Source organism: Bos indicus x Bos taurus, chromosome 19, assembly GCF_003369695.1.
Source record: "Bos indicus x Bos taurus breed Angus x Brahman F1 hybrid chromosome 19, Bos_hybrid_MaternalHap_v2.0, whole genome shotgun sequence".
Classification (NCBI taxonomy): Eukaryota; Metazoa; Chordata; class Mammalia; order Artiodactyla; family Bovidae; genus Bos; species Bos indicus x Bos taurus.
Window position 1 is genome coordinate 11,974,606 of NC_040094.1, and position 21,488 is coordinate 11,996,093.

Sequence of the window (21,488 nt, forward strand, 5' to 3'; positions counted from 1 at the left end):
CTCCCCCTCCACCCCTCTCCCACCTCGCTTGGCAACCACAGGTCTGTTCTCTATGTTTGTGAGTCTGTTTCTGCTTCGTAGATAGGTTTATTTGTGTCATAGTTTTAGATTCCATATGTAAATGATATCATATGGTATTTTTTTTCTCTCTCTCTGACTTACTTCACTTAGTGTGATAATATCCCATTCCATCTAGATTGCTGCAAATGGGATTGGTTAATATTCCTGTTTGTGTACGTGTGTGTATACATATATGTATATGTATCACATCTTCTTTATCCATTCATCTGTCAGTGGACATTTAGGTAGTTGCCATGTCTTGGCTATTATGAATAGGGCTGTTGTAAACATAGGGGCTTAAGTATCTGTTTGAATTATAGTTTTGGATATATGCCTGGGAGTGGGATTATGGGATCATATGGTAATTCTATTTTTAGTTTTTTGAGGAACCTCCATACGGTTTTCCATGAGGGTGCACCAGTGATTCTTCTTAATTAAAGTCTCCCCCACACACCTCCATATTTTTATCATTTTTTATGTAGATACCTAAGTCATTTGAAGTTCATCTTTGTATGTGATATGATATAGGTGCTGAGTTAACAGAATTTTCATTCAACTATGCATAGTACAATCCTTGTTAAAATGTCTTCATCAGATAGGGTTTTTTTAATGTGACATAAAGAATGGAAGTAAGAAGTCAGTACTGGTGTGTGACTCTACCATGCCATCAAAGAACTAGGCTGCTTCTCACTTTCAGTTCGACAGTCATTAGATTATTATTTTCTTTCTCATGTAATACAGTTTCTATACTCTAAGCATCACATTTATGTAATAGACAGGAAGAATTTTTCAGGGAAAAGGGTAAGAGGCAAATTCTTTTTTTTTTTTTAAATCAAAAAACAATAGCTTTCCTGGAAGTTCTACCCATTAGATTTCTAATTATGTCTCAGTAATTTAGGTCATACCTGAATGGTCTAGTGGTTTTCCCTACTTTCTTCAATTTAAGTCTGAATTTTACAATAAGGAGTTCATGGTCAGAGCCACAGTCAGATCCCGGTTTTGTTTTAGCCAACTATATGGAGCGTCTCCATCTTTGGCTGCAAAGAATATAATCAATTTAATTTCAGTATTGACCATCTGGTGATGTCCATGTGTAGAGTCATCTCTTGTGTTGTTGAAAGAGGGTGTTTGCCATGGCCAGTGTGTTCTCTTGGCAAAACTCTGTTAGCCTTTGCCCTGCTTCATTTTGTACTCCAAGGCCAAACTTGCCTGTTACTCCAGGTATCTATTGACTTTCTACTTTTGCATTCCAGACCCCTGTGATGAAAAGGACATCTTTTTTTGGTGTTAGTTCTAGAAGTATTGCAGGTCATCATAGAACCATTCAACTTCAGCTTCTTTGGCATTAGTGGTTGGGGCATAGTCTCAGATTACTGTGATATTGAATGGTTTCCCTTAAAAACGAACAGAGTTCATTCTGTCATTTTTGAGATTGCACCCAAGTACTGCATTTCGGACTCTTTTTTTGACTATGATGGCTACTCCATTTCTTTTAAGGGATTCTTGTCCACAATAGTAGATATAATGGTCATCTGAATTAAATTCACCCATTCTGTGAATTTAATTCTGTGAATTAGAACAACTCTGTGAATTAGTTCACTGATTCCTAAAATGTCAATGTTCACTCTTGCCATCTCCTGTTTGACCACTTACGATTTACGTTGATTCATGAACCTAACATTCCAGTTCCTATGCAATATTGTTCTTTACAGCATTGGACTTTACTTCCATCACCAGTCACATCCACAACTGGGTGTTGCTTTCGCTTTGGCTCCACCTCTTCATTCTTTCTGGAGCTACTTCTCCACTCTTCTCCAGTAGCATATTGGGCACCTACTGACCTGGGGAGTTCATCTTTCAGTGTCATATTTTTTTGCCTTTTCATACTGTTCATGGGGTTCTCAAGGCAAGCTTGCTGATAAGACAAAGTACCTGAAGAACTATGGACAGAGGTTCATGACATTCTCTTTGTGACTCCATGGACTATACAGTCCATGGAACTCTCCAGGCCAGAATACTGGAGTGGGTAGCCTTTCCCTTCTCCAGATGATCTTCCCAACCCAGGGATTGAACCCACGTCTCCCTCATTGCAGGCACATTCCTTAGCAGCTGAGCCACAAGGGAAGCCCAAGAATACTGGAGTGGGTAGCCTATCCATTCTCCAGTGGATCTTCCCGACCCAGAAATTGAACTGGGGTCTCCTGCATTGCAGGCGGATTCTTTACCAACTGAGCTATGAGGGAAGCCCATTGTACAGGACGTGGTGATCGAAACCATCACCAAGAAAAAGAAATGCAAAGAGGCCAAATGGTTGGCTGAGAAGGCCTTACATATACCTGAGAAAAGAAGAGAAGCAAAAGGCAAAGGAGAAAGGGAAAGATATATCCATCTGAATGCAGAGTTCCAAAGAACATCAAAGAACGATAAGAAAGCCTTCCTAAGTGATCAGAAACAGAAAAGCAATAGAATGGGAAAGACTAGAGATCTCATCAAGCAAATTAGAGATACCAAGGGAACATTTCATGCAAAAATCGGCACAATAAAGGATAGAAATGCTATGGACCTAACAGAAGCAGAAGATACTAAGAAGAGGTAGCAAGAATACACAGAAGAGCTATACAAAAAAGATCTTAAGACTCATATAACCACCATGGTGTGATCACTCACCTAGAGCCAGACATCCTGGAATGTGAAGTCAAGTGGGCCTTAGGAAGCATTACTATGAACAAAGCTAGTGGAGGTGATAGAATTCCAGCTGAGCTATTCCAAATCCTAAAATATGATGCTGTGAAAGTGCTGCACTCAATATGCCATTAAATTTTGAAAACTCAGCAGTGGCCACAGGACTGGAAAAGGTCAGTATTCATTCCAATCCCAAAGAAAGGCAATGCCAAGGAATGTTCAAATACCGCACAATTGCACTCTTCTCACATGCTAGCAAAGTAATGATCAAAATTCTCCAAGGTAGGTTTCAACAGTATGTGGACAGAGAACTTCCAGATGTTCAAGCTGATTTAGAAAAGGCAGAGGAACCAGAGATCAAATTGCCAGCATCCATTGGATCATAGAAAAAGCAAGGGAATTCTTAAAAAAACCTCTACTTCTGCTTTATTGACTATGTCAAAGCCTTTGACTGTGTGGATCACAACAAACTGCAGAAAATTCTTCAAGAGATGGGAATACCAGACCACATTACCTGCCTCCTGAGAAATCTATATGCAGGTCAAGAAGCAACAGCTAGAACCGGACATGGAACAATGGACTGGTTCCAAATTGGGAAAGAAGTACGTCAAGACTGTATATTGTCACCCTGTTTATTTAACTTATATGCAGAGTACATCATGTGAAATGCCAGGCTGGATGAAAAACACAAGCTGAAATCAAGACTGGCTGGAGAAATATCAATAACCTCAGATATGCAGATGTCTCCACACTTATGGCAGAAAGCGGAGAGGAACTAAAGAGCCTCTTGATGAAATTGAAAGAGGAGAGTGAAAAAGTGGCTTAAAACTCAGCATTCAAAAAATGAAGATCATGGCAATCAGTCCCATCACTTCAGGGCAATAGATGGGAAAACAATGGAAGCAGTGGCAGACTTTATTTTGGGGGGCTCCAAAATCACTGCAGATGGTGACTGCAGCCATGAAATTAAAAGACACGTGCTCCTTTTAAGAAAAGCTATGACAAACCTAGACAGCATATTAAAAAGCAGACATTTTTTGCTGACAAGGGTCCATCTAGTCAAAGCTATGGTTTTTCCAGTGTCATGTATGGATGTGAGAGTTGGACCATGAAGAAAGCTGAGTGTCGAAGATATGATGCTTTTGAAATAAGGTGCTGGAGAAGACTATTGAGAGTTCCTTGCACTGCAAAGAAATCCGACCAGTCAATCCTAAAGGAAATCGGTCCTGAATATTCTTTGGAAGGACTGATGCAGAAGCTGAAACTCCAATACTTTAGCCATGTGATGTGAAGAGCTGACTCACTGGAAAAGACCCTGATGCTGGGAAAGATTGAAGGTGGGAGGAGAAGGAGGTGACAGAGGATGAGATGGTTGGATGGCATCACTGACTCAATGGACATGAGTTTGAGTAAGCTCTGGGAGTTGGTGATGGACAGGGAAGCCTGGTGTGCTGTAGTACATGGGGTTGCAAAGAATCGGACACGACTGACTGTGAACTGAACTGAACTGAGGGAGGTGAATAGTTGACTGAACACACTTCTAGCCTAAATAAAATCAGGGTTCTGAATGGAATTTGTATCACAGCTATCAGTTTCTGCCAGAAGAAATAGGTTTATTTTCTTCCAAATATATACTCAATTATTCCAGCACCGTATAATATGTAAAACCATCTCGATTCTTTGATAAGATTCTCCTATATAGTTTAATCAATTTTGGACTCTCCATACTTTCTACTGATCTATTTTTCTGTTCCTGTGCCAATAATATACTGTTTTATTTACTATGGCTTCATTTTAAGTTGAATTGTGATAAGACGTATCTCCCTTCACTGGTGTTCTTTACCAAATACTCTTGATTAGTGTCATGTATTCTTCCACATGAATGTTAGTGTTATTGTCCAGTAAAATCAATATATCAATCAGTACATTATTGATGTAAAGTCAGTATATTCTGACTGGATTTGTATGCATATGTTAGTTAAAAATAAATATATTCTGGTTCAGTTACTAATTTGGGAATAATTGACATCTTTATGATTTTAATCCTTATTCAAGAAGATGATATATCTTTTTTTAAGTAGTATTTTCATGTCATTTTGAAAGGTCTAAGTTTTTATTTTTATGCAGCCAAAATGTATAAAATTTTTTTCTTTATACAATCTGAATTTGGTAACACATGCTTGAAAAGGCCTTTTCCACTCCAAGATTATAAAAATATTCATCCATGTTCCCCTCAGTATTTTTATGCTTTCATATTTTATCTTTAAATTTTGATACATATGGACTTTATTTTGGCATAAAGTAATGATTCAGCTTTAAAAAAGTCTAACCAGTTGTCTCATTACATTTATTGAATAAGTCATCTTTCTCCCACTGATCTGGAATGCTAACTTTTATCATATACTGAATTCAGTGTGTATTTGGGTCCGGATTTCTTTTTGACATTTGTCCTGTTTCTATTCTAATACAGTAAATATTCAGCATCTTTAGAGAGCTGGGTGATTTCACCAAGATGATTAACCTTTAATTCCCTGTGAAATCAGTGTTTTTCTTCCAGCAAAGATGATTTCTCCTGTGTTTGAATTTGGCAGAGAAGCCGCTTGTCCTTTCCCCAGGGACAGCAGCTAGTTTTCATTACCTTAGAGTAGGGATGAGCATCTATATTAGAGGACACATATGAGTTCTGAGGTATTTTAATGTTATTAATTCAGAAACCGAGGATGCCTGGGTCCCCTTGTCCCTTTGGTGTCCCAGACTGAGGAACTTTAGGGAGCTACATGCAAGGATGAGAATATAATAACTTTCTCTATGGAGATATGTCAGCTATTTCTTCTTTCTCCAAAACTAGTTGTTTCGGAGGAGACCCAAAGAAACTTCAGTAAGAGGCAGAAGAAAATAGAGACCTGAGTCATGAAGAAGATGCAGATAAGGCCCAGTCAATGCCTTGAATTCTGACCAGTCATGTTAACCACTCCTCCTAAGAGCTTATGGGCCCAGAAAGGTCTTTTGGGGTCAGTAGCATGAGGAGATGGAGCAGAAGTGTTCCCTTCCCCTGAAATCTGCAAAAGTAAAGCATATACCTCCAGTGTAACCAAAATGTCCCAGAATTGAAAAGTTAAGATGAGGTTGGTAGTAGTTGTGGTGGGAGCCAGTGTGCCCTTAGTCTTTTTGTGTTCTCAATCTATGCATTTTCACAACTTTTACAAAGCCCAGTGCCTTAGAATTTCTCATTAAAAACTTCAAGAATTACCTTTAGGGTAATTGACCTCCTAGTTGAGGGTATCTTCCACAGTCTCTCTGAAAATATTATTACTTCAGGATCTATTTTGAGGTAGTTTTTGATGACATAATTCTAGGTTGACAGTTATTTTCTTCTCAGACCTTAAAGACATTATTCCACTGTCTTCTGGCTTCTATTATTGCCATTGAGAAATGTCCTGTTATTGCTGTATTTTTCTCTAGCTGATTTAGGATCTTTTTCTTACCTTTGTTTTTTTTTTTTTCTTACCTTTGGTTTTACAATGATGTGTCTTGGCATGGATTTCTTTTTATTTAGAGTGGGATTCATTTAGTTTCTTCAAAGTCAGGATTTGAATTTCATCAATTCTAGAAGATTCTCAGTCATAATTTTTTGAACATGACCTCTCCTCTGTTCTGTCCATTTTCCCCTTCTGGTGCCAGATGCACATTGGACCTTTGCACTTTATCATCTATGACCCATAATTTCTCTTTCATCTTTCCATTTCTTTGTCTCTATGGTATATTTGGGGCTTCCCTGGTGGCTCAGTTGGTAAAGAATCTGCCAGCAATGCAGGAGACTTGTGTTTGATCCTTGGGTTGGGAAGATCCCCTGAAGAAGGAAACGGCAACCCACTCCAGTATTCTTGCCTGGGAAATCCCATGGACAAAGGAGCCTGGTGGGTTACAGCCCATGGGGGTTGCAAGAGTCAGACATAACTTAGCAACTAAACCACAACCACCACCACAATGGTATATTCTAGGTAACTTCCTTGGGACTGTCTTATAGATCACTAATTATTCAGCTGTTCAATCTTTCCATTGATTTTATACTTTTAAATATTATATTTTTGTTTCAAAAATTCTGTTTGGTTTTCTAATCACCACCCACTCTCATGCTGTTTTTTTTTCTTTTTTTGACTGTGCAGCAGGATTTCAATTCCTTGATCAGAGATTGAACCCAGGCCTTGGCAGTGAAAACACCAAATCCTAACCAGTAGATCACCAGGGAACTCCCATTGTCAGGCTATTCTAATCTTTTTTTTTTTTTTCTAATTTTATTTTATTTTTAAACTTTACATAATTGTATTAGTTTTGCCAAATATCAAAATGAATCCGCCACAGGTATACATGTGTTCCCCATCCCGAACCCTCCTCCCTCCTCCCTCCCCATACCATCCCTCTGGGTCCTCCCAGTGCACCAGCCCCAAGCATCCAGCATCGTGCATCGAACCTGGACTGGCAACTCGTTTCCTACATGATATTTTACATGTTTCATTGCCATTCTCCCAAATCTTCCCACCCTCTCCCTCTCCCACAGAGTCCATAAGACTGTTCTATACATCAGTGTCTCTTTTGCTGTCTCATACACAGGGTTATTGTTACCATCTTTCTAAATTCCATATATATGCGTTAGTATACTGTATTTATGTTTTTCCTTCTGGCTTACTTCACTCTGTATAATAGGCTCCAGTTTCATCCACCTCATTAGAACTGATTCAAATGTATTCTTTTTAATGGCTGAGTAATACTCCATTGTGTATATGTACCACAGCTTTCTTATCCATTCATCTGCTGATGGACATCTAGGTTGCTTCCATGTCTTGGCTATTATAAACAGTGCTGCGATGAACATTGGGGTACACGTGTCTCTTTCCCTTCTGGTTTCCTCAGTGTGTATGCCCAGCAGTGGGGTTGCTGGATCATAAGGCAGTTCTATTTCCAGTTTTTTAAGAAATCTCCACACTGTTCTCCATAGTGGCTGTACTAGTTTGCATTCCCACCAACAGTGTAAGAGGGTTCCCTTTTCTCCACACCCTCTCCAGCATTTATTATTTGTAGACTTTTGGATCGCAGCCATTCTGACTGGTGTGAAATGGTACCTCATAGTGGTTTTGATTTGCATTTCTCTGATAATGAGTGATGTTGAGCATCTTTTCATGTGTTTGTTAGCCATCTGTATGTCTTCTTTGGAGAAATGTCTATTTAGTTCTTTGGCCCATTTTTTGATTGGGTCGTTTATTTTTCTGGAGTTGAGCTGTAGGAGTTGCTTGTATATTTTTGAGATTAGTTGTTTGTCAGTTGCTTCATTTGCTATTATTTTCTCCCATTCTGAAGGCTGTCTTTTCACCTTGCTAATAGTTTCCTTTGATGTGCAGAAGCTTTTAAGGTTAATTAGGTCCCATGTGTTTATTTTTGCTTTTATTTCCAATATTCTGGGAGGTGGGTCATAGAGGATCCTGCTGTGATGTATGTCGGAGAGTGTTTTGCCTATGTTCTCCTCTAGGAGTTTTATAGTTTCTGGTCTTACGTTTAGATCTTTAATCCATTTTGAGTTTATTTTTGTGTATGGTGTTAGAAAGTGGTCCAGTTTCATTCTTTTACAAGTGGTTGACCAGATTTCCCAGCACCACTTGTTAAAGAGATTGTCTTTAATCCATTGTATATTCTTGCCTCCTTTAGGCTATTCTAATCTTGAAGTTCCCCAAATGTTGACAGTAGTTAAAGTTGGTTGATGGGTATGCGGAGGATTCACTATGCTTTTTTAAATCTACTTTTGATATGTTAAATAATTTCCATGATGTTTAAAAATTGGAGAGGAAGTGTATGTCATCAAACTTGCAAAGGTTGGAGATAACTGATTAATAGGTCACATAAAACCATGGAAATTTACATTGGAACTTGGAGAAGACAGAACTGTGGGACATGGAACTTTTCTTGGAATACCGTGTCAGATTCTGAGTGGATAGAGGACAGCAGGAAGGGGGGCTGTGATATGTTGTTCATTGTTGTTCAGTTGCCAAGTCATGTCCAACTCTTTGCAACCCCAAGGACAGCAGCACGCCAGACTTCCCTGTCCCTCACCATCTCCCGGAGTTTGCACAAGTTCATGTCCATTGAATCAGTGATGCCATCCAACCATCTCTGTTGCCCTCTCCTCCTTCTGCCTTCAATCTTTCCCAGCATCAGGGTCTTTTCCAATGAGTCAGTTCTTTACATCAGGTGGCCAAAGTATTGGAGCTTCAGCTTTAGCATCAGTCCTTCCAATGAATATTCAGGGTTAACTTCCTTTAGGATTGATTGGTTTGATCTCCTTCCTGTCCAAGGGACTCTCAAGAGTCTTCTCCATACCACAGTTTGAAAACATCAATTCTTCGGCACGTTGCCTTCTTTATGGTCCAACTCTCACATCCATACATGACTACTGGAAAGACCATAGCCTTGACTATACAGACTTTTGTTGGCAAAGTGATGTCTCTGCTTTTTAACGCACTGTCTAGGTTTGTCATAGTTTTCCTTCCAAGAAGCAATCGTCGTCTAAGTTCATGACTGCAGTCACCATCCGCAGTGATTTTAGAGCCCAAGAAGAGGAAATCTGTCCCTGATATGTGGGATATGTGATTTGTGGGTCTATTCAATTTTCTACAGGGCCTAGAATCAGATAATCACCTCATATACTATAATACGTACCTTTGAACGTCATGAGTTTGCTGGTGTTTTTAGTTTCAGGGATTTTGGAAAGGTGTAACACTGGCTTCTGCCGGGTTAGTATAACTGCTCCATTCTGGCTAATCTAGTATAGTTAATCTGACCTCATGATTTAACTGGTATCCGCAGCCAATGTATGCCCTGCCTGAGATTGACTAAGATAAAGAAGGTAAGAGGCAATGAGGAAAATAATAGTTCAGACTTCTTTTCTTAGGTAACACAATTCTCTCTTCCCACCTTCTCTCCTGTCATGAAACTTTGAAGAAAATTTTTAATTAAAAAAATTTAGAGTAGTAGTAGAGCCTCGCATTCAAAGATCTTCCATACACAAGGCAAGGCCTAAAATATGTCCTTGGAATCACCAAGGTTTCTCTTGCAAACATTTTAACAACGTTTCTCTGTTTTAAAATATGTGGTTACGTATGTCATGTTATTAGATCTTTACAGCAACCCTCTTGGGTGAGGCATTTATTACTAAGTCATTTTATAAAAGGAGAAAAAAACAGTCCCTTTTGCTTTACTTTAGTAAATTCAGGTTCCTCAGTTTGACATCTCATTCCTGGCACATAGTGGGGGCCCTCAATAAATACTTGTTGGATAAGTGTCATATAAAATATTGTTGGATTTATGAGATTTTTTATTTTATATACAGTTCCAAAAAATGAAATTCTCTTTTGGCGTTGGCATCCTCAAATATAGTCTTTTTGAGTAGTCTTTGCAATGATTTAAACAAGGAAATTTTTATTTGGAAAAACTGAGTTAGAACTGGTTCCTTGAGCTGTTGTCCACCCTCCAAAAGTGTATAGTCAGGCTATCATATATAATTGACAACTTAATTAGCTACAGCTTTTCATTAAGGTATGATAATAAAATCATAGTGAAAAATTTAGAAGTTTTTAGGAAAAAAACTCAAGTTATTAACATTTGAACTGGGGCAAATAATAACGTCATTACTTTAGAATAAAATTTGGCATATGAAAAGTTTGATAATGAATTGTAGTAGGATTAATCACACTCTTCAGCATTTGCTGAGTGATACTTGAAGCTATTATAAATGGGAAATAAATTATAATTGTATTGCTGCTGAGATTACTATCTTTCTCAGAAATCTAGAACATTACAGCAGAGACACACATGAGGGCACTCTAATCAGCCAGAAGCTGGGAATGCATAAGTATTTGTTACCACGAATGAGAATTTAAAGAAGTCAAAACCGCTACTACTTTTCAGATGGAAAAACGAATGCACAAAGACATTGTGAGTCTATGTACCCTATTCTTAGAGTAAATAAATTGAGTATTCAGTTTTTTTAAAAAGATTGTACAGCAGTCCTTTGTCACTGAATTTATGCTAGAGAATTTTGACTCTTACCTTGGCAATACTTTATTTAAAATCTTTACCCATGGCATGATATAATTTATCTGTGAGATGTAACAGTTAAAATATTTATTTCTGTGAATTTTTGTTCCACAAAATGTTAGTTGTGCTTTTTTTTTATGGGTTAAAGCTCAACTGATTTCTTTGGTTACAATCCTTAGTCTTTTCCCCATCTCTGATATGTTCCTAGATTGTTCTTTGGCTTTCATATAAATATAAAAGCTAGAGGAATTGCTGTAGTAGTTAATAGAACATAAAAGAGCATAGAAAGTTGCCTCTTTTGGAAGATCAGTGACTTTCACTGTAGAGACACAGCAGGCACAAGGTGCCCTCTCAGTGAGAGAGCTGAAAGAACAAATATTATGATCCCACCTTCCTTCCCACCCTGATTTCCTGCCTCGGTTCGCTGTTGGCCAAACTCAACCAAAGCCTGAGAACCCTTTTGATGTGGTCTGTTAGATCAGCCTCTTTGGGCAGAGCGCATAATGGAGAAGGATGGAGAGTGAATCTGGAAGGATAAATGGAAGATATATGTCAGCTTTAACAGCATCATCTTTTAGGATTTGAAATAGCTCAACTAGAATTCCATCGCCTCCACTAGCTTTGCTCACAGTGATGCTTCCTAAGGCCCACTTGACTTTGCATTCCAGGATGTCTGGCTGTAGTTCAGTGATCACACCATCATGGTTATCTGGGTCATGAAGATCTTTTTATATTTCTGTGTATTCTTGCCACCTCTTCTTAATCTCTTCTGCTTCTGTTAGGTCCATAGCGTTTCTGTCCTTTATTGTGCCCATGAAATGTTCCCTTGGTATCTAATTTGCTTGAAGAGATCTCGAGTCTTTCCCATTCTATTGTTTTCCTCTATGTCTTTGCAGTGATCACTTAGGAAGGCTTTCTTATCTCTCCTTGCTATTCTTTGGAACTCTGCATTAAAATAGGTATAGCCTTCCTTTTCTTGTTTGCCTTTAGCTTCTCTTCTTTTCTCAGCTATTTGTAAGGCCTCCTCAGACAGCCATTTTGCCTTTTTGCATTTCTTTTCCTTGGGGATGGTCTTGATCACTGCCTCCTGTACAATGTCATGAACCTCTGTCCATAGTTCTTCAGATACTTTATCAGATCTAATCCCTTGAATCTATTTCTCACTTCCACTGTCTAATCATTAAGGGATTTGATTTAGATCATACCTGAATAATCTAGTGGTTTTCCCTACTTTGTTCAATTTAAGTCTGATTTTGGCAATAAGGAGTTCATGATCTGAATAGTGAGCTCCCAGTCTTGTTTTTGCTGACTGTACAGAGCTACTCCATCGTTGACTGCAAAGAATATAATCAGTCTGATTTTGGTGTTGACCATCTGGTGATGTCCATGTGTAGAGTCATCTCTTGTGTTGTTGAAAGAGGGTGTTTGCTATGACCAGTGCGTTCTCTTGGCAAAACTCTGTTAGCCTTTGCCCTGCTTCATTTTGTACTCCAAGGCCAAACTTGCCTGTTACTCTAGGTATCTCTTGACTTTCTACTTTTGCATTCGAGTTCCTTATGATGAAAAGGACATCTTTTTTTGGTGTTAGTTCTAGAAGGTATTGTAGGTCTTCATAGAACCATTCAACTTCAGCTTCTTCAGCATTACTGGTCAGGGCATGGACTTGGATTACTGTGATATTAAATGGTTTGCCCTGGAAACCAACAGAGATCATTCTGTCATTTTTGAGATTGCACCCAAGTACTGCATTTTGGACTCTTTTATTGACTCTGAGGGCTACTCCATTTCTTTTAAGAAATTGATGTATGATAAAACCAATACAATATTGTAAAGTAATTAACCTCCAATTAAAATAAATAAATTTATATTAAAAAAAAAAAAGAAATTCTTGCCCACAGTAGTGGATATAATGGTCATCTGAGTTAAATTCGCCCATTCCAGTCCATCTTAGTTTACTGATTCCTAAAATGTCAGTGTTCACTCTTGCCATCTCCTGTTTGACCATTTCCAATTTACCTTGATTCATGGACCTAACATTTCAGGTTCCTATGTAATATTGTTCTTTACAGCATTAGACTTTACTTCCATCACCAGTCACATCCACAACTGGATGTTGTTTTTGCTTTGGCTCCACCTCTTCATGCTTTCTGGTGTTATTTCTCCACTCTTCTCCAGTAACGTATTGGGCATCTACTGACCTGGGGAGTTCATCTTTCAGTGTCATATCTTTTTGCCTTTTCACACTGTTCATGTGGTTCTCAAGGCAAGAATACTGAAGTGGTTTGCCATTCCCTTCTCCAGTGGACTACATTTTGTCAGAACTCTCCACCATGACCCGTCCATCTTGGGTGGCCCTACACAGCATGGCTTGTAGTTTCTTTGAGTTAGACAAGGCTGTGGTCCATATGGTCAGTTTGATTAGTAGTTACATATGGATGTGAGAGTTGGATGTGTGGAGAGTTGGCTGTGTGGAGAATAGGATGTGTGGAGAGTAGGCAAGTATGGATGTGAGAGTCATGTATGGATGTTTCCAGTAGTCATGTATTGATATGAGAGTTGGACTATAAAGAAAGCTGAGCACCAAAGAACTGATGCTTTTGAACTGTGGTGTTGGAGAAGACTCTTGAGAGTCCCTTGGACTGCAAGAAGGTCCAACCAGTCCATCCTAAAGGAGATCAGTCCTGAATATTCATTGGAAGGACTGATGCTGAAGCTGAAACTTCAATACTTTGGCCACCTGATGTGAAGAGCTGACTCATTTGAAAAGACCCTGATGCTGGGCAAGATTGAAGGTAGGAGGAGAAGGGGACCACAAAGGATAAGATGGTTGGAAGGCATCACTGATTCAATGGACGTGAGTTTGAGCAAGCTCCAGGAGTTGGTGATGGACAGGGAAGCCTGGTGTGCTGCAATCCATGGGGTTGCAAAGAGTCAGACATGACTGAGCAACTGAACTGAACTGATGTCAACTGCTGTATTTATAGCACCTAGAACATTGTGAGACATAATTTTTTGACATATAAAATCAAGGTTTTTTAAAAAAAAATTTATTGGCGTATAGCTGGTTTACAATGTTGTGTTAGTTTCAGGTACATAGCAAAGTGAATCAGTTATACATATATCCATATATATCCATTCTTTTTTTAGATTCTTTTTCCATGTAGACCATTAAAGAGTATTGAATAGAGTTCCATATGCCATACGTATGTTCTTCTTAGTTATCTGTTTTATATATAGCAGTGTATATATGTCAATACCAATCTCCCAATTTATCCCTCCCCACTTAATGTAACAGCTTTATTAAGTATAAGTCATGTATCAAACAACGGACCCATTTAAAGTGTATAATTCAATGGGTTTTAGTATAATCACATTATTAAGAGCTGTGCAACTGTTATCATAATTAATTTTAGAACATTTCCCCACCCTCAGGAGGAAACCCCATGTCCATTACTTGCCACTCCCATTTTGTCCGTACTCTGGCCCTGGGAAACCACTAATCTACTTTCTTTTTTTTTTTTTTTGGAGCCCGGCCCGCGAGGAGCGTGTCTTGGCCTTTGCACGAGCCTTGCCTCCTTGCTTGCCACGACCAGACATGATGAGAGTATAAACTCACCAACATAAAATATCACTAATCTACTTTCTATCTCTATCAGTTCAGTTCAGTTAAGTCGCTCAGTTGTGTCCGACTCTTTGTGACCCCATGAATTGCAGCACGCCAGGCCTCCCTGTCCATCACCAACTCCTGGAGTTCACTCAGACTCACGTCCATCGAGTCAGTGATGCCATCCAGCCATCTCATCCTCTGTCGTCCCCTTTTCCTCCTGCCCCCAATCCCTCCCAGCATCAGAGTCTTTTCCAATGAGTCAACTCTTCACATGAGGTGGCCAAAGTATTGGAATTTCAGCTTTAGCATCATTCCTTCCAAAGAACACCCAGGACTGATCTCCTTTAGAATGGACTGGTTGGATCTCCTTGCAGTCCTATAGGATTTGCCTATTCTGGACATTTCGTATAAATAGAATCTTAAAATGGATAATCTTTTTTTTATAGAGGAAATAAAATCTTTTTAAAAAATTAATTTTGATTAGAGGATAATTACTTTACAGTATTGTGATGGTTTTAATCTTTTATGACTGGTTTCTTTGGCTTGGCATGTTTTCAGGGTTCATCCATGTTGTAGCATGTATCAATATTTCATCCCTTTTTATTGTTCAATAATATTACATTATGTGGATATATTGCATTTTATGTATTCAGTCATCAGATGATGGGTAATTGAATTGTTTCTGCTTTTTGGCTACTATGAATAATGCTGCTATGAACATTTGTTTTTAAGTTTTTTGTGGACATGTTTTCATTTCTCTTGGAAATATGCCTAGAAGTGGAATTGATGGATCATATGGTGACTATTGGGGCTTCCCAGGTGGTGCTAGAGGTAAAGAACCTGCCTGCAAGTGCAGGAGAAGTAAGAGACATGGGTTCAATCCCTGGGTTCAGAAGAGCCCCTGAAAGAGAGCATGGCAGCCCACTCCACTATTCTTGCCTGAAGAATCCCAGGGACAGACGAGCTGGGCAGGCTATAGTCCATGGGATTGCAGAGAGTCAGACATGACCAAAGCGACTTAGTTCGCATGGTAACTATACATTTAACATTTTGAGGAACCGCCAGACTGTTTTCAAAGCGAATGTACCATTTTACATTCCCACCAGCAATGTATTAGGGTTCCAGTTTCCCCACACATCTCCAACACTTATTATTGTCTTTTCTGTTATAGCTGTCCTAATGAATGTGAAGTGGTATCTTATTGTGGTTTTGACTTATATTTGCCTGATGGTCAGTGATATTGAGTATCTTTTCATGTGCTTTAGGCCATTTGTATATTTTCTTTGAAGAAATGTTTATTCAGTTCTTTTGCTTATTCTTATACAGCGTTATTTTTTTCTTTTTAAAATCAACTTTTAGGTGTTCTTTATATAATCTAGATACAAATCCATTATAAATATATGATTTAAAAGTATTTTCCCCATATTTTTGTGAGTTGTCACAAAAGTTTTTAATTTTTATAAAGTCCAATTTATCTGTTTTTCCTTTTGTCTCTTGTGTTTTGATATCATATCTAAGAAGATTTTGCCTAACCTAAGAGCACAAAGATTTACTCCTTTATCTGTTTGGGCTGCTGTAACAAAAATATCATAAAAACAAGAGAAACTTCTACGTGGCTGATAACAACAGAAATTTATTTCTCATTCTTCTATAGTCTGTGAAGGCCAAGATCAAGATGCTGGCAAATTTGTTATCTGATGGGGACCTGTTTCCTGGTTCACAGACTGCTGTCTCTCACTGTATCCTCAGGTGGCAGAAAGGGCAAGGGAGCTGTCTGGGGTCTCATAAGGGCACTAATCCCATTTATGAGGGCTTCACCTTCATCACCTGGTCACTTCCCAGAGGTTCACTTCTAAATACCACTTTGGATATTGAGATTTGGTATATGAATTTCGAGGGATACAAACATTGTCTATTACAGTTTTCTTTTGTGAATTTTACAGTTTCAACTGTCATGAGTAAATTTTGCACCTAGAAATTTTAATAAATATTGCTGAATAAATAACATTGTTGCATTTAAACTACTCTTTATAGCCACTGTTGGTGAGGATATCTGAGAAATGAAAACTCTAACACAGTATCTTTGAGAATGTAAGTTATGATAACCTTTTTGGAGAACTGTTTGACAGTATGTGTAAGTTTCTAGTGCATATACCCTCTGATCCAGTAATTTCACTTCTAAGAATTTATCTTACAAATATATGGTAGAGGTGCTGTTAATCAGTTCCACTTAACTTTAACAGCTCACCAGAATAATCAACACTGTAGTTCTGTCTTGAAAGTACACACTAACACTAATTAAGTGTACACTAATTCCCATCCTAAAGCCCACAGTCCACTGAACTCTACGCTGAAAAAAAGCTGAAGTGGGAAATTGTCAACCTTATGTTTTGGCAATGGTTTATGCAAGACACATGATATACAATTATACGTGATCAGTGAAACTCATTCTCCAAATAAAAGACCCTGACAATAGACAATTTGACAAATAGTCAAAATATTAGAGAAGAACATATTTACTATGTGTCTTAAGTTAATATAAAGCTTCTGAAACATTTTGCATCAATTTTTACATTTTCCTTGAATTGATTAAGCAACCACTGGTCCCAATAGGGTTAGATGAGATGGCTTCTACTCTACTTATTCAAGAATATTCATTGTAGCATTACATAAAACAGCAAAAATTTGGAAATAACCAAATGTCCCACCACAGGGGGTTGGCCAAATAAATTATGAAACACTTATGTAATGAAATGCTAAGTGACTGTAAAACATGATGTAGATATATTTATACTGACATCAACAGATGTTTAACATACATTAAGTGAAAGAAAGGAAATTATTAAGCAGAATGTATAATAATCTTATTTTTATTAAAATAACTAAAAAAACTGTTCCTGCAATAAAGCCACACATATATGATAAGGAAAGAAGGTTAAATTATGACTACTTTCCATTGCTACTCCTGCCCTTCTTATTTTTCTAAGAAAGAAAGGTCCTTGATTTACTTGACTAATTACCTAATAATGGGATCAGTTTGACTGCAAACTAGAAAAGCCTGCAGACTACTCTACTTGAGAAAAGAAAAGGGAAACATGAAAGACAGGGAAGAGCAAGGAGGTTTATGAAAAGGTGACTATGAATTGGGAGGAAGAGACCATGTGAGAGAGAGAAAGCAGTTTTGTGAAGTGGAGGAAAAATAAAATGAACACTTTGGAAATTTTGTAATATAATTTTCATGTTATTTCTTTTCTGAACGGTGCAATAAAGCTCTCTGTTGCTTACCAAGCTTTTGGAGTTGGTGTTGTGTTTTTTAAACCTAGATACTGATTTCAAATATGGATAGAAAAAAATATCAGAAAAAATTATACCATATCACTGGTAGTGATAATCTCTGGGGAGATAATTTTGTGGGGGAACTTTCATTTTCTTTGTTGGATGTTTCTTTAAGTGTGAATGTTCTGTAATGAGCATGCATTCCCTTAGTTAAAAGGAAGCAAAATATAAAACTGTGGGGTTTGTTCCCTTATCTCAGGGCAAAAGGTGAAAGTAGTGAAATAAAAATGACTTAATTCTATCCAGGGTTTTTAGATCAAAGCTTTCCCACTGATACTATTAAAACAACCAGCTGCCTTTATTTTTTATTTTTTGATTGAGGTATAGTTGATTTACAATGTTATATGTATCAAGTATACAGCATGCTGCTGCTGCTGCTAAGTCGCTTCAGTCGTGTCCGACTCTGTGCAACCCCATAGACGGCAGCCCACTAGGCTCCTCCATCCCTGGGATTCTCCAGGCAAGAACACTGGAGTGGGTTGCCATTTCCTTCTCCAATGCATGAAAGTGAAAAGTGAAAATTGAAAGTGAAGTCGCTCGGTCGTGTCCAACTCTTAGCGACCCTATGGACTGCAGCCCACCAGGCTCCTCCATCCATGGGATTTTCCAGGCAAGAGTACTGGAGTGGGGTGCCATTGCCTTCTCCGACTATACAGCATAGTGATGCATAATTGTAAAGGTTATACTCCATGTATAGTTATTATAAAATATTGGATATATTCCCTTTGTTGTAAAATATATCCTTGTCCACTGTCTTTAATTTTGAAGGTATTGACTAAACTTAATTTTCATTACAGATATTTGCTCAACTACTGTAGCACTTGGAATTATCAGCTGTGTAAAGGATGAGCGTGTGTGTGTGTGTGTATGCACGCACACACATAACCACATATTGTTAAATAATTAAAAAAATAATTTATTTGTTTGTTTATTTTTGATTGCTCTGAGTCCCCTTTGCTACACTTGGGCTTTTCTCCAGTTGCGGTGAGCAGAGGAGACTCGTCATTGCAGTGCATAGGCTTCTCATTGTTGTGGCTTCTCTTATTGCAGAGCACAGGCTCTCAGCACATGAGTTTCCATAGCTGCAGCACGCGATCCCAGTACTTGTGGCTTGCGGGCCCTAAAGAGTGTTGGCTTCAGTATTTATGGCACATGGGCTTAATTGCTCTGCAGCATGTGAGATCTTCCCAGACCAGCAACTGAACCCGTGTCCCCTGAATTGGCAGGCAGATTCTTATCCACTGTACCACCAAGAAAGTCCTGTTGAACAATTTTTATCAACTTTATAGTTCATAAATCTTTTCAAACAGTTTCAATGACTACTTGTTCATATATGGTTTTTTTCTTATTTTTAAAATAAACTTAACTTTAGAGAAGTTTTAGGGTCACAGCAAAATTGAGAGGAAGGTACAGAGATTTCCTCTGCACTCACTCCCCAACATATGCACAGCCATCCCCATTATCAATATCACCCACCAGAGTAGTACATTTGTTACAACTGATGAACCTATATTGACACATCATTATCATCCAGGCTTCATAATTTGCATTAGGATGCACTCTCGGTATTGCACATTCTATGGGTTTAGACAAATGTGTAATGACATGTGTCCACAGTGCTTGTTTATGTGCTCCGTCCCTGTCGTGTCTGACTTTTTGCAACCCTATGGTCTGCATGTAGCCCACCAGGCTCCGCTGTCATGGTTTTTCCCAGGCAAGAATACTGGGTCGCCATTTCCTCCTCCAGGGGATCTTCCTAACACAAGGATTGAACCTATGTCTCCTGTGTCTCCTGATTGGCAGGCGGATTCTTTACCACTGAGCCACATGAGAAGCCTGCTATATCCACCATGCTGCTGCTGCTAAGTCACTTCAGTCGTGTCCGACTCTGTGTGACCCCATATACGGCAGCCCACCAGGCTCCCCCGTCCTTGGGATTCTCCAGGCAAGAACACTGGAGTGGGTTGCCATTTCCTTCTCCAGTGCATGAAAGTGAAAAGTGAAAGGGAAAAGCTCAGTCATGTCCGACTCTTAGCGACCCCATGGACTACAGCCTACCAGGCTCCTCCATCCATGGGATTTTCCAGGCAAGAGTACTGGAGTGGGGTGCCATTGCCTTCTCTGATACCATATCCACCATATGGTATCATATATTGTAGTTTTACTGCCCTTAAAATCCTCTGTGCTCCTACTAATCATCCTTCTCTCCAGGCTGCCTACTCCATTCTGGACTAATGGAGTATTTATGGGTCCAAAAGGATATGGGAACAAAGGAATGTTATTCATGAGTTTGAGCATGATTATCAGGCATAGGCCTGAGAGAGAGCCTAATGTCAGCAAAAAGAGCCAGCAGACCCAAAGAAGTCTGAAGCAGGAAGGCATCTCAATACCTAGGAGGGCCCAGGTAGGAATGAACACGTCAGCTTGAATAGATGGCAGCTAGAAGCCCCAACATCATGTCCATCTCTGGAATTTAGGAATTCCAGAAAAGGCAGGAGAGGGACATTCTGCATTCACTGAGATTAAGTTCCTGCCCATTAGGAAGAATGGGAGTTTAAAATAGGAATTAAATGTAGTGATATAAAAATCAAGTTAACTTCATGTACTTCTAAGTTAAAGTCTGAAATCTATAAAAATCTAAATATGCTGCCATTGTCTTACTAGAATGTTTTGAAATGTAGTTTCTTGCGTCTGAAAAGCTTTAGGCTATCTTCCAAACATCATGACTAGAAAAAAGGTGTCATTGTCCTTGATTCTGAGGACATATTGCATAAGGAGTAGATGTATTAACCATAGCTGTGTAGAATTAAAATAGTACCTTGATAGATACTCAACAAAAATGTGTACTTATATTCACTAAAAGATATGCTCCAGAATATTCATAGCAGCATTATTTGTAATAGCTCAAATCTAGAACCTAACCAAATGCCCACTGATAGTATAATGGAGAAATAAACTGTGGTATGTTTAAAAAATGAAACAGTTTGTAACAGTGAGAAGGAGCAATTTATGACAGCATGACTACATTTCACAAATCTAAACCGGGTAGAAGAAGCCATTCACAAAAGTATGAACGTATTATGTCATTTATATCAAGTATAAATAAAGGAAAAACTATCAGTTAACTGTCAGGATAGTACTTACCTTGGGGGGTGCAGTGGCTAGTGAGTAGAAGTGAGACTAAATGGTGCTTCTTGGGAGTTAGTAGCATTATACTTCTTGATCTGGTTGAGTATATATGGATGTGTTTGTTTTGTGAAAATTCATTCAGTTGTACTTATATATGTCTTTAAAAAGTACTGTGGCTCTTATGTACTTGTTCTTCCTTTCAGCATTCAACTGTGCAGTTTCCAGTTTATGATTTGTCAAAAAAGCAGAGAGTCAGGTAAAGAAAAGTTAAGCCCTGAAAAATGGGATGATCAAAATTTTTAAATTTTTTCCTTTTTACACTGATAGATATTTTCTTCTACTTAAAAGATGATTGCTCAAAATAGTAGAGTAATTTTGGAAGGACTCCTGAATTTGAAAGAAAACTACATCTTGGAATACCTAGTACTTAAGATGATTTCCATGTGAGGATGCTAAGGAGTCTAAACTTGCTTTATGAAGATGGACTTTCTTGAACAGCACCACTTAGATAATTCAGCATTCAGAGCATCAATGAAAACTTAGCACTTTAAATCTGGCTGGATTGTAGATAGAGACTGTCATGTTAGAT

The 21,488-nt window shown here is 38.4% G+C and overlaps 1 long non-coding RNA gene across 1 annotated transcript in view; it reads left to right on the forward strand.

Annotated features, from left to right (window-relative positions):
- The window catches only part of LOC113878237, a 46,067-nt gene extending 28,345 nt beyond the window's left edge, over positions 1-17,722 (forward strand). The window contains exon 3 of the long non-coding RNA XR_003506949.1: positions 16,089-17,722. This is a non-coding gene — a long non-coding RNA (uncharacterized LOC113878237). The remainder of the gene's footprint in view (positions 1-16,088) is intronic.
- The last annotated feature ends 3,766 nt before the right edge of the window (positions 17,723-21,488 follow it).